General features: G+C 39.4%; 1 protein-coding gene across 6 annotated transcripts in view; it reads left to right on the forward strand.

Annotated features, from left to right (window-relative positions):
* Positions 1 to 874: 874 nt before the first annotated feature.
* Positions 875 to 13,244, forward strand: part of LOC6050816 (BMP-binding endothelial regulator protein) — a 98,629-nt gene continuing 86,259 nt past the window's right edge. Inside the window, exons 1-3 of one of the 6 annotated variants that reach the window (XM_038262254.1) lie at positions 875 to 1,060; positions 1,764 to 1,792; positions 4,679 to 4,905. The gene's annotated coding sequence lies outside the window, so the exon portion shown is untranslated. The other 5 variants (XM_038262253.1, XM_038262252.1, XM_038262255.1 and 2 more) reach the window with 5 other exon arrangements.

Below are 13,244 nucleotides of genomic sequence, written 5' to 3' on the forward strand. Positions count from 1 at the left end.
CCCCAAATACTAAAAGCCGACCGCTCTCCCAACACTCCTCGGTACCTTAATCTAACTAAACTAGAGTCACTTACCTTCCAACTTGGACTCCGAGACTCGGAATGAATGGTTCATTCCTTTTGCAAACTGTGTGTGCGTGAGGTTCACCCGAAGGACGGCTGCTTCCTCTGTGCGTCCCGTTCTGACGCACGTCTGGGAAGGGTGGCCAACGCCGTTCGTTCGTACAACCTGACTGCAATGTTTTCGTTGCCTCTCTTTCTGGTCGTGGCGGCAGCCGAAGGGAATCCGGCGGTTCATTCCGGGTGACTAGGGGTGGAAGTCACGGTGGGGTGGTTGGGGATTTCACGGCAATTTTACAATTAGTTTTTTTTTAAGTTTTAAATTAAATAAAATTAAATCTTGGCCAAAATATAGTAGATTTTAATTTATTTTGTAAACAAACTGAAATCCTTGACGGAATTCTGCTATCGACGCCAATTGAAGCTGTGATGAGCACTCACTTTTTCACTCACTCACAACTGGCGCAGTGATTTTGCAGTCACATTAGATGTCACAGTTTTTTCGTTTGGGTGTAGTGACACTGGTCTGGAGAAGACATTTGCTTCAAACTGAAAAGTGTTTAAAGAGTGGTTGAGTCGTACACATATCCAGCAAAGTTTCGCAATTCACGGTTTACGTGTAATCATGACTTTTAACTCTACACATCCAGCAGTGTGCCGGATTCGCAGGCAGTTCATGGCGCCAGCGTGTTCACTCGGTTCGGCTGTGTCGTCTCGTGTCCACTGTTCGGGCCGGAGAGCTCCGGAGAGTGTTCACGCTGTGTGTGGACCTGCACCACTGGCAGGCTGGTGATATTTCTTGAGCGCTGGTGTCACGTTCCACCGAGTCAGTTTGCTTCGTTACAGCGTGCCAATCGGACGGAACGGCACCTTCGTCGTACGGAGGGATTAGAGTAAAGAGTCCAGCAGTTCGGCGGAGTGTCTCGAGATCGACGTTTCCCCGTTGTGGAGTGTGATGTAGTTTCTGTGTGTATCCCGCGCGCGTTTTGGAACTGTGCAGAGTGTGTATCGATTTATTCATCAATTTAATATCTCCATCAGTGCTGTGGTGGCGGTGGCGGCTGCTGCTGCCTTGAGAACCGCTAGAATAGCTAGAACCGCCAGTCCAGTCACTGGAACGCGGACGGAGGAAAAAGGGCCAGGCCTTAGAGAGTTGGCCAGATATTTGCGTATTCGCGCGTATCCGACGTCTCGTCCGTCGCGACTTGTGTGAGATTAGTTTGATTTCTCTGCCGTGTAGTTTGTGGCCAGGTGGTGGTGGCGTGTGGGTCTTTGGCAGATATTGGCGACTCACCGCTCGCTCGCTAGCTGCGGCTGGTTTCTCAATCTACTCAAACTGCTTCAATCTGTTTTACGTTGAGCCGTCGTTCATCTTCGGCCGCCTGAGTGCCTATGCCTGCCTGCCTGCCCCCGAGTGATTGTGTGTGTCTGTGTCGTTTGAATATATTTGAAGATATGTGATTTTGTTACTAATTCGGCGAACGACAGCTGAGTATGTTAAATCAATTAAAAGCAGAAGTTCCGGAGCACTCGTGGGTGATGAAGATCGGCGAACGAGAATGAAAAGAGATATCGTGCTAGGGTGACGTTGACTCAACCATCTCAATAGAACAGAAGCAGTGTATCCGTCCGTTCGTTTCGTCCGTACTATGCACATGATTGATTAGTGAATCGTGATTGTTGTTCTTTCTTTTCGCTACACAGATTTCTCTGCGTGTGGAAGAGAAAAAAAAGTAAAACACTCAAGCTTAATTACCGATATCAATTGAGAGAGATAGAGGAGCTAAACGGCAGCACACATTACACAATCGATTTCGAACAATCACATTCGCGAGGGGAGGTCTCACAATGTACCGAAACAAACTACTTCCCAAAGGCCAGCAGAGAGCAGCAGCCGATCATAAACTTTTCGCGTTCTGTGCGTGTGCGATTATTGTTGCAGCAGCCAATAATCTCTTAATTAATTAAATAATAGTAAGCGTTTGTTGGCCAACAACCGACTATTGCAGAATGAGAGACGCGAATACAAACAATAAAAGTGGCAATTTACGCGCCGAGTAATGAAACAACATATACACTGGAAAAGAGCACTCTTGTGGGGAGCGGTGGGGTAAGACGTGTGACTGCAGAAGTGTTTAACTTTTTTTTCAAATTTTAACAGTGATCTAAAGTATTATATAGTCAATGGGGTTATAACAAAACTGGAAAATAATGTAAGGATTCGATTGAAAAAGTGATGTTTTCAAGAGATGGATAATTTTACAATAAAATTGACAAAAAATGAATATCAATTACCACCAAACCCCACTCTTTCTGAAGAAAAAAAAATCACTAAGACTGGTACAAATAATTTGAAAAGTTCCAGAGAGAAAATTATAGGAAATAAAAAAAAGACTTGACTTAAAGGGTTATTTTCCAAACTCAAAAACCTACACAAAATCGAAACTTAATACCTTTTATTAAAATTGTGGAGTACTTTTCAAGTATGAATTAAAATTTGCTTTAAGCAAACATTTTTAATTATATTTTTGTCGTAATTTTCAATATTTTGGAGACATGTACGGAAAAACTTATGATGCAAAATTACTTATTTTGACATAGGGAATACTTGGGCAAGGTTTCATCCAAATAAAAAAAATACTAAGAGTCGATTTGGGAAATCATGGAAAACCACTCCATTATCTTTTTTAAACATGTTCTTTCCTTAAAGAATCTTGGAAAAACTCATTTATAATAGGGGAGAGGGGGTAATATGCACCCGCTAAGGGAAAACTGTGATTTCTCAACCATTACAGCATTACTGTGGAAGAATTTTGTTCGATGTTCTAAACGAACTATTATTCTTCGTCATCTATGTGAAAAAAGTCTTTAAAACCCTCAAAATTGTTCGAAAACGTCAAATTTCTTAAAATTTTTCTAATTCAATTCAAACTACCATGCGGGGCAATATGCACCGCAACATTGGGGTAAAATGCACTACAACAGCGGGACAAAATGCACCAAAACATGGGGCAAAATGCAACGGTTAAAAGTAGTTTTCACTAGTTGCCACTAGATGACATCGCTGTTTTTACTTTTTGTAGAAAATTTACTTAAAAATGCATTTTTTGATGTTTTTGGACTCATCTGTCTATAGAATAATGAAGATTATGGCTAAAACTATCTACCTCAAAACTTACAATATCAATAAATGCTTTTTATATTGTCCAAAAATCATAATGAAAGTTCAATAAAAATTAGATGAAAACACAACATTTTAATGTTTTGCAAATAACTCAAGCTGATTTTATACTCTGAAGCTAAATTTTTTCCAGCATGGTTTAGCAATAATAAGCTTCCAATTTCTATGATTTTTTCCCGAGCAATTCTTGCAAATACCGAGAAAAGCAGTGGGGTGCATTTTGCCCCGGGGGTGCATATTACCCCCTCTCCCTGCAAACAAAAGTTTGTGTGGTTTTGTGTATTGAGTATTTATTATTTTTGCTCTCGATACCTCAATTTTATTGATTTTGAGAAGTTAACCGGTAGAAAAAGTTTTTGGTTTGAACAACAATAAAAACTCCATAATTTCACTAAATGTTTTACAATTGTCCATCCCACCCCACAATGCCCACCCCGGCAGCTCACGCACTAGCCCATACTAGTCGGTGTATTTATTAATTCTGTGCGTATGTGATACTCTGCCACGCCGCATCACGGCCGGGCCGTGTACGACGACGACGGCGGCCACGCGAAAGGCAATTGATCGCGGCAAGTGTGCCTGTGGCTGGTGTTGCCTTGGGGTCACCCGGGCGTCGTCGTGGTCGCGTCCACAGTTGGTGTTGCCAGGCGTGTGAGACCAATCACTTGGCAGTTCGCAAAACACTAGGGACTGCGGGGATGGTTAGTAATAAAGTTTAGTTTTTATTTTATTATTTTTTTCGGGTGTTTAATAATTTTAACGGCCTGTAATTAGCGCTAAGATATGATATTGGAGCGCATTAAATTTGGTGCATTGAAATAACATATTTTGACCAGCATGGGTTAGACTGACTTGCTTCTCTTACGTCACACTTTGATATTTTTTTTATCGAAGGAAACCTTCTCGAGTAACTGCATTTTTTTAAATATAATGCTAAGGGTCTCAATTGTTTTATTAAAAGTGTTGCCAACACTGTCTCTTCCCAACTGGTTTAAGTGGTCCACACACAAACGTTTCGTTCGATCGATTCGCGGCCGGTCTTTCTCCACTCTTCAAGGTAGTGCCCATCGACCCGGTCCGTCCCCTGTGACAAAACCGCGTGGATAGAGATGGATGCGCCGCCGGCTCCGGTCTGATCGAGTTGTAGATCCCACCATCCCCTCAACCCTCTTTGCCATCCCCCGGGGGCTTTTTGCCTCTTGTTGTTGTTGTTGTTTCAACGGCCGGTGTGAACGATCCTGCATACGATTGCTATAATGAAGACTGACGTTTATTGACAACTGAAACATATTTCTGTAATTTTGATTGATTCCTCGACGCGCTCTCTGGCCTTTGCAGTAGTTTGGCACCGGTCCGGACGGACAGACGGATGGACGGCCGGCCGGCTTGACGGCGATACGCATATAATTTCGTCTGCCGTTTTATTCGATATCTACAGGCAAACCGGCGTAAAGTGAGTGTGTGTTTGTACGCAAATGTGTGTGTTTGTTTGCCCTGGACCGCAAAGCCCCCGGGGAAGAAGAAATCGAACCTGCCAACTACTGTTTTGGAGTGGCTGCTACCGTGATTTTTCACGTCGCGCGACGGCTTACGCATCGGCTTAAGCGGAATTAGAGCGCCGAAGTCGTCCCCGTATGCGAGTTTGGCTACAAAACACCGTTCAACGTAAGTAGAGATGTTTTCTTTAATTTGTTTGTTTTGTAATCATCTCATTTTTTTAGTATTAACCGCTTCATTTGAATTAAATTTACAAACTTGTCTAAATTTTATGAATTTTCAAAACATTAGTCGATGACTTTGTGCTTTCTTATGCTAACCAGATTGGAAAACCAGCAAGTTTAGTACAAGAGAGCACAGAGGCATCGCTATCCGTCGAGGAGTGAGATAATCACGATTTTGCGATGTTGCTGATATCAAAAAGAAGCAGAATGTTTAATCCATGTTACTACATTAAACATTAAATTAATTTCAAAAGAAAACAACAAAAACTTGCCACACATTATATAAAGTCAAAAATTTCAAATTACATACGAAAACCAAAGAAAGTACAATTCAATTACTGAGTATTCGTGAAACATTTTTCAATCAGTGCACAGTGGGCGAAATGGAACACAAAATCGGACTTAATTGAACGCGAATGTTTCCCTGGTATTAAAAATAGTGTTTCTTATGTAAAAAAAAATCTAAGTAATCGATTGGTGATGGTTTCATTCACCGCACGAAACGGCAAAGGGTCCATTTTGCCCCAATTCCCCATTTTTTTACATTTTTTCTTGAAAATTGGTCTGTATTTAGAGCGGAGGCTTTAAGCGGCCATCCAAAATGCACTTAACTTATGTGAAAATGTCCCAGGAATCCAGTAAAAATAGCCACTTGCACCGCAAAAATCATCTAGGGTCCATTTAACCCCAATTCCGCTATAAAAGCATTTTTGGCCATTTTCAAATGTTAGGTCAGATTTTACAAATCTGAAAATATTTTTATCGTAAAGATCGGGCAATTTTACATAAGAATGACGATTTGCACTTGATTGTTTGACACATTTATGTTGATATAGAAATTAAACTAAATAAAAAGATTGAAGAATCAGTTTTGGGCCAATTTTCCCAACGCAGAATAAACTGACTTTTACATAATTTTTATTTTTATCAACATAAATGTGTTAAACTATCAAGTGCAAATCGGTGCAAGTGGCAATTTTTACTGGATTCCTGCGACATTTTCACATAAGTTAAGTGCATTTTGGATGGCCGCATAAAGCCTTCGCTCTAAATACAGACCGATTTTCAAGAAAAAATGTAAAAAAATGGGTAATTTGGGCAAAATGGACCTTTTGCCGTTTCGTGCGGTGGATGAAACCATCACCAATCGATTCCCCGGATTTTTTTACAAAAGAAACACTATTTTTCATACCAGGGAACCAGCCGCGTTCAATTAAATCCGATTTTGGGTTCCATTTCGCCCACTGTGCAGTGCTTTTAACAGGTTTCAATTCAAAACTAAATCTCTCAGAAATAAATGAAAATGACATTAAATTTATGAATGATATTAATGTCGAAACTGCCTTATTCAAGTTCATAAAAATGAATTTTCAGATAAATAATTACTCTCCAATGTTGTTCAAAAACTGCTCATGTTTAAAAGAAAGCAAAAACTCCAAAAAATATTTCAAACATGTTATAAGCTGCTAGTTTTTTTTAAATGAACATGCATAAAATTGCAAAAACATTCAAAATTAAATTTAAAAAATCTTTATAAATTAATCACAGAATTTTTTATACATGAAAGAAAGCAGAAGAACCCAGAAATGAATAAATAATCTCTTAAAAAGTTCAATGAACTGGCATGTTTGAAAAAATAACGCAATTTTTACTGCTAGTTGATTCGGAATTCGTTGTCTGTCTTTTTTGTTTCATTCGGCAAGAGTCCATTTGGCGATACAATCTTCAGTGAAATGTCCCAAACTCTAAATTTATCATATGAGATTATGATGAAAATAAACTAATGGATCAAATGAAAAAAAAATTTCGCTGATTTGAAGGTCTGGTGACCTAAGAGCTCTCAGCTGATTTCTATGATTTTGTGAGATGTTGTACGTAACATATCCAAAAGTGGTGAATATCCATTAATAGTATTCAGAAATATGTTTCTTTAAAAAAATAATAATTTGAATTTTAAACATTATGAGCATAAAGCACCATGCGTCTCCAGCGAAATTTACTGGGAAAGCATTTCGATGGAGAAGCATGGCACTTTGAGCGTGAGCGTATATAAAAAAAGTAAATCTTTCCAAGTTTCTGAGGGGAACTACTTGAAGAGTATCGAAGCATTTACAAAGCGGATTCAGTGGCAGTTTTTAACTCCACTAATGTTAACATGTTGAGGTCAATGTTAACATTCGATAGGTCGCCTTCCTAAGGTGTCGTTGATAAGGCTCAGCTTGGGACGATGCACTACCTTCCCTTTACTAAGCAATCGAATCCAGACGAGAAACGATCATCAGTTGTGTTGGTCCGAGCCGGGTTGTGAACCCCGATCTACCGCTCACGAAACGGAAGCGTTACCACTAGGCTACCTGACTCGGTCGAATACCGAAATTCCTTATTTTCTCAAAAAATCATTTCTCAGAGTCTTATATTAGTCAATTCTGATAAATCATAGAAACATATGTTTGCCTATGAGCTCTTTGGTCCCGAGACCTTCAAGTTAGCAAACTATGTTTTCATTTGATCTGTGAGTGTACAATAGTAATTTTCATTTAAAGACCAACTATTCACCTTTTCTTCGAAAAGTGGCGAACTGATCATAGAAAAAATGTGTATCTTGCGAAAATCTTTTAAAAACGATGTTGATGAACAAGCAGCGTGTTTCATACGATGGAAGAGGAAATGCAATCCAGCTTAGTTTTCGTAGTGCGTATAATGAAATGTAATTTTGGACAGTACACAAACATTTAAATTCATCCATATTTCATATTCTGCCATCCCAAAAGATTAATCTCAATTCCAATTTTCTGCAGTTTAAAGATTAGTACTGGAATGTCGATTCTGTAAAATGCCAGCCAATGCTTCTAAGTAATTACGATTGTTCATTGTATTCAGAGTAATATTTACAAATTCCTAAGGTTTGTGCTGGTCAGCGATGGAATAATCATCATCAAAAGAAAATCATTGGATGTCCATCAAGAGAAAAAATCCGAAGAGAGTATGGCTCTCCTTTCTCGCGCGCACGAAAGATTGGTAAAAGATCTTATTCACTATTGGGTAATTCTCCGCCAACTCACACAGCAGTTGCCCCGACCCCTCTTCGATTTGCGTGAAACTTTGTCCTAAGGGGTAATTTTTGTCCCTGATCACGAATCCGAGGTCCGTTTTTTGATATCTCGTGACGGAGGGGCGGTACGACCCTTCCATTTTTGAACATGCGAAAAAGAGGTGTTTTTCAATATATTGTAGCCTGATACGGTGATGAGATAGAAATTTGGTGCCAAAGGAATTTTATGTAAAATTAGACGCCCGATTTGATGGCGTACTCAGAATTCGGAAAACGTATTTTCATCGAAAAAACACTTAAAAGTTTTAAAAATTCTCCCATTTTCCGTTACTTGACTGTAAAATTTTTGGAATATGTCATTTTATGGGAAATTTAATGTACTTTTCGAATCTACATTGACCCAGAAGGGTCATTTTTCATTTAGAACAAAATTTTCATTTTAAAATTTCGTGTTTTTCTAACTTTGCAGGGTTATTTTTTAGAGTGTAACAATGTTCTACAAAGTTGTAGAGCAGACAATTACAAAAATTTTGATGTATAGACATAAGGGGTTTGCTTATAAACATCACGAGTTATCGCAATTTTACGAAAAAAAGTTTTGAAAAAGTTGGTCGTCATCGATCATGACCGTTCATGGTCACCCGCGACAGACACGGACGACGAAACAAAGAGAAACGCAAAAAGTAACTTTTTCAAAACTTTTTTTTCGTAAAATCGCGATAACTCGTGATGTTTATAAGCAAACCCCTTATGTCTATACATCAAAATTTTTGTAATTGTTTGTTCTACAACTTTGTAGAACATTGTTACACTCTAAAAAATAACCCTGCAAAGTTAGAAAAAACACGAAATTTTAAAATGAAAAATTTTGTTCTAAATGAAAAAATGACCCTTCTGGGTCAATGTAGATTCGAATAGTACATTAAATTTCCCATAAAATGACATGTTCCAACATTTTTTACAGTCGAGTAACGGAAAATGGGAGAATTTTTAAAACTTTTTTAGTGTTTTTTTCGATGAAAAATACGTTTTTTCGGAATTCTGAGTACGCCATCAAATCGGGCGTCTAATTTTACATAAAAGTCCCTTTGACACCAAATTTCTATCTCATCACCGTTTCAGGCTGCAAATTATTGAAAAACACCTCTTTTTTCGCATGTTCAAAAATGGAAGGGGTCGTACCGCCCCTTCGTCACGAGATATCAAAAAACGGACCTCGGATTCGTGATCAGGGACAAAAGTTACCCCTTAGGACAAAGTTTCACGCAAATCGAAGAGGGGTCGGGGCAACTTTTCCCGATTTCGTGTGAGTTGGTAGAGAATTACCCAGATAATTAAGAAAGAGAATATACGTACTCGGTAGACAATAGCACTTGCCAATTAAAGATCAGCTGCTCCCAACCAATCGATGTCAAGTCTAATTGCACATGGGCATTTCCCGAATTTCCCGAAAAGCAGCGTTTAGCGCTTCTTTCCCAGTTCATATTGAGTGTGAGTCACCACGGCGGTCGTCTCGAGCCGGCAGACTTTTGGCTTCATTTCTCGAGACACGTTTGCACGGCACAGTTTTTAGATATCAAGCGATGCGTGTCTAAGTTTATTTAACTTTTGAGAACAATAAAACATGGTTTTATGAGCAGTCAGAAAGATAAAACAACCAACCGCGGCACTTCTCTCAATCGCCGCAAAGCACACACTCCTCTCTTTTTTTCCGGGGAACGGAAGGAGGAGGTTCGAGTTCGAGAGGAGCAGCTCTAGTTTATATCGCCCCGCGCGCGCAATTCACTCCTCTTCGTTGATTGTGTGTTCCTAGCGCAAAATATGTCACTCTCAATTGGGTTTGAAGGCTCAACGTGGCGTGGGTGGGTTCGAAGGGTGGTTTTTGGGGTGTAGACATATTTTTTGTTTGTTACAAGTCTATGCGATGTCGGCGGCGTCGGTGATGATGATGATGATGATGAGTCCACATTACAATGGCAGTTGTATCAAGTCACGGCATGACAGTGTTCCGCATACCAACCGCAGATTTCCCGGAATGTTTCTGAACTGTCGGATGGAACAAGCTTGATAATGTGACAATGTTGTGTTGCTGTCGAGTTTGCACAGAGGAATGTTTGGGGAATTTGGTAGATATGACTTTCTTTTAATTTATATTGCGAAAAATCGAATAATATGCATTGTATAGGGTACACATTGAATCACAACAAGACTTTTGATTTTATTTCATAACATTCATTTTTATCTAAATGAAACTCAGTAATGTGTTTGTTTGAATTCGTTTAGTTGGGATCATGCCAGCAACTTACTAATGGTGATTGCCAGAAGCGCGAAGTTTTTGCAACCCCCTTTAAAAAAATTTATCAAAAAAAAAACGTCAAATTTTAAATAGATTGAAATTTAATCAACTGAAAACAATCTAAACAATCGGAGCACTTTTGATTTGATCCTTCTGGTTTGACATGGAATTGATGTATAATTCAGCACTGTAAAGGCGAAAAGTGACATTTTAGTCCACTTGCATATTTTCCCTCATATAAAGAGAAATTCAGCTTCTTCAATGTATGTTAATATCAATCAATATTAAGGGATTACACAGCAAATAAAGTAGTAATCCAGCTGCGTGTAAAAGGCCTGGGTGTAAAATAAATTAAGCATTATTTTATGAAATTCTGTGTAATATTACACCCTGAAATATGCAGCCCATCAGTATGGGAAACCTACTTGACCGAAATGCCAAACTCACATATGCGTTTATCCATTCCATATTTCATCGGTCTGATGGCCGAGCGGGCTAAAGCGCCAGTCCTTACTGTAGGTGCTGGGTTTGAGTCCTGTTGATTGCAACTTACTTTTTTGTTTTTTTTTTTTTTTCAAAAATTGTACATGCAGCGTGTAATATTAAGTGTCTTTTTTTACGAAGGTGATGTGCATGGTTTTGCATGCGATTTTACCATCGGATTTTTTGCTGTGTACTTCTTGCAAAAGGGAGACCAGCTTTTCGAACTTTATGACTCATTTGAAAGGACATTCAACTTTATGTACTCTTAAGGATCTCTGTATGTTTAATAAAAATTATTTGATTGATCTTCTCTTGCCATCTAATTGATACTCATGAGAATGAATTCAATTTTTTTAGTTACGTTAATATTATCATACTTAATTAATAATACATCACAAACTACCCTTTGAAAAAATATCACGCACTCGAAGGATTGAAGTTGAAGTTGATTTAAAAGTGCAATGCCAAGATCATTCGTTGCCCACACGCACGAGGGAGCATGGCGATAGAACTATGCTGTTATAATTATGTGTATGTGTTGATGTACGGTACGTACACACAGCATCTGCTGAGGGAGATTGCGAATGCAACCCCGGCAAACCCCGGACCCGACCCCGACAGCAGCGACAGAAAGACACGCGAAGCCAGATAAGAAAACAGCTGTGGACTGGTTTTTTACGGTGGCGCGGGTCGCCAATCTGGATTGGAGCGGTGGTGGATTCCGTTTAGTACGTCAGAAGAACTCCACACTTGTTCGCTGTTCGCATGTTCTTGGCATTGCGGCTAAAAATGTCGCGCCTGGTTGTGTGTGTCTGTGTGAGTTTGCTTATGCTGGGGGTTCAACGAGATAAGAAACAAGCCGCAGAAATAAGTCAAGTGTCGGTACGTGAATTGAGAGCGGTTTATTTATATTTGCTGTGTATTTAATTGTATGCTAAATTTCATTCACATTCTCGAAGATGCTCGAAGTAAAGATGGTAGGGTTTAAGGTTTAATCTGACATTAGAGTAAGATTGATTCTGAACAAACACAGAAAAAACAGCTACTATTATCAGACCTTCAAGGAATATGCTAAATGAATGGGGATTCCCATGGTTCTGGGTGCTCTGATATGTTTAAAAAAAAAATAATTGTTTGTGTTTTGTACTAGAGGTAGTAATGATGTGTTACAAAAGTTTTAACTCATATCAAAAATGCTTTTTGATTTCCGCCATATCTATATTGGAATAGAAAAGGAGTTGAAGTCCTGCAACCTGCACTTTCGGAACTAGACCTCACCAAACAATAAAGAACACTATACAAGTCAGAATGGAGAGAACGAATAAAAAAACCCGCCCACCACAGTCGTGATGCTCCTCCCACTGATTTGTGTCGTTTTGTCTCTCCCACAAACCATCATCCTGGCCACAGTCAGTCAGCCACTCGTCGTCGTCGGTTGGTGCTCGTGGTTTCGTGGTGGTGCTGCTGCTGCTTCGTCCCTCCCTCTCTCGCTCAACGAATGCCTTCTTTTGTTTACACCGGGGCCCGAGGCCGAGCCCATTCTTTAAGCTTCTTTTCCTCGCCCGATTTGATTTCACCGTGGAGCAGCACTGCTTTTGTTAAGTTGTTTGCCTTGCTTGGGCTAGCTTGTTCTTGAACACTCGATTCAATTGGCTGTGAATAAGTCAATGCCGAGGTAGGAATCGAACGGTAAACTGCCTCTTCTTCGGCACCTTCATTCAGGTTGGATACTCAATGGTAGTTCATTCTTAGATCTACTTGGAAATCGACAGTTTGGATCTGCAATAAAAAGGGTAATAAACTTTACTTAATTGTCTAATTTTTTGCCTTTCTTCATGCGAGTAGGTTAAATCATGCTTTTTGACAAAGAATTTGGTCCTAAAAGATTCGGTTTAAGCCCGATTTTTAACCCTCTAGAGTCCATGGTCACTTTCAGATCGAATTTCTCGGAGATGTGACAATATTTTCTTTTGCTTTGTCTGCAAATCGTCGCCATCGTGCTAACTTGTCGTACGTGCATTTTGGGCCAAATTGAGTTAAGAACGCCATTTTGTGCAGCTCACAATGCCTCACCTTTTGACCTTCACAGATCCCCAAAATTCGATTTCAATCCTGAGATATTCAACAAAAACTGAAAAAACTCCGTGCATTTTTGTCACTTTACATATGTTTTTTTTTAAGTAGTTTCAATCTTGTCGTGCTATCTTGTCACTCCATGAAAATTGATGTAAGTGCGACAAAAGGCCAAAGGGATTTCAGGCCAGGAAAGTCAGGATGCGTTTGTCGCACGTACAAGCTAGACTACCGTAAACATTTGTAATTATAACTCGGGACTCCAGCAACCAACTTCAACCAAACTTTGGGACAATGCACAGAATGGTGAGCCAAACAAAACGTGTTTGTTATTGTTTACATTGCGTGCTCTCGTTTTTGAATATTCAAGGTCAAACAT

This window comes from Culex quinquefasciatus, chromosome 3 (assembly GCF_015732765.1).
Source record: "Culex quinquefasciatus strain JHB chromosome 3, VPISU_Cqui_1.0_pri_paternal, whole genome shotgun sequence".
Taxonomy (NCBI): domain Eukaryota; kingdom Metazoa; phylum Arthropoda; class Insecta; order Diptera; family Culicidae; genus Culex; species Culex quinquefasciatus.